The sequence below is a fragment of the Populus euphratica genome, unplaced genomic scaffold (genome assembly GCF_000495115.2).
Source record: "Populus euphratica unplaced genomic scaffold, PopEup_1.0 scaffold2629.1, whole genome shotgun sequence".
Lineage (NCBI taxonomy): Eukaryota > Viridiplantae > Streptophyta > Magnoliopsida > Malpighiales > Salicaceae > Populus > Populus euphratica.
In genome coordinates, this window is record NW_011502461.1 from 18285 (window position 1) to 19664 (window position 1380).

Here is a 1380-nt window from a genome sequence, read left to right on the forward strand (position 1 = left end):
GTTGATATCATAAACTGATTGTATCAAGCCCCATTTCCTGCCCTCTAGCAAGCAGCACCAAGCCCTCCTCATAAAGCTTTGATTACCCACACCAAAAGACACTGCCTTCAAAATACAACTCGCTCCCTCTATCAGCCCACGTTTTGCATAAACATCAAGAAATGCAGTTCCCACAGACATGCAGTACCCACTTTTTGCATAAACATCAAGGAATGCAGTTCCTCTATCAGCCTTGACGGAAAAGGCATGCAATTGCCTACACAAAACAACACGTAAATTCGCTACATGGGCTTCCTTCTCCTCGCATTTCCAAGAAAATATCAAATGTCCCTTTCCCCCTATCCGTTCTGTATACAAGTACCAATCATCGTATTCCATGAAACCACATATCTCTCAGGCATTTCATCAAACAATTTGCAAGTAATACGAATTAAACCACACTTCCAGTACACTCTCATTAACATATTTGATGTTAAGGTCTCTGTTTCTAACCCCAATCCAATAACTTGCTCAAGGCAGGCCGTCCCTTTAACGGGTTCTCGATTTTTTGCACAGAAATGTAATAAAGAATGCAACTTTATACTTTGATGGCCTCGAAGAAAAGGTCTTGTTGGGTTATTATATCAGGTTTTTTGGTAGCATTAGCTACGAAACAGGACTGTTTGTTGTAATCAATAAAATTGCAATTGAATCTCCTCTTGTTGCAGATGGTCCTAGATATTTTAATGTTCTTGTAAGGGATGTTTCTTCATTTCTTCTTTCTTGTGAACCAGACATGTTTTCTTTAGGTAAGGGCGAGAGAATTTGAATGGGTCAGAAGAAGGCCTTAAAAACTGGGCTTTGCTGGGTGAACAATGTTCTTCGTTTTTTCAATTGCATCAGCCCGGTTCCAAATTTTTCACATGAAATTAAACAAAGAAAATGATTTTTCCTTCCTTTGTTCTGGACAACTGAGAAGGATTTAGAGGTGGCTGGTAAGATAAGATGGTAACTATCTTCTTCATTACATCTTTGGATAGGAGGATTGGATTCCGGCCATTATGAATATCAGGTTTCAAGATTAAGTTTGCAACCAGTGTAATTTTGACATTCTAGTAGCTTTGATTTTTAAAGTTTCTGGCTCCCATGCAGATGCTACAGATTGCAGATTGAAACGGCAGCATCTGTTTTTCTATGATTTATTTCCTGTTTTTAGTATCAGGGGTGAATAATAAGTTGGGGTGTGTGGGCGTCACCATCGTGATATGATAAATGTGTATTATAAAAAAATTATTAATATTTGCTTAGATTTTATGGGGGGTTCCAGATTTACTATTAATTCATATCATATAATTCTGTTTTTATATTATAAAAATAAGAGCTTAAACTGTTGAATCACCA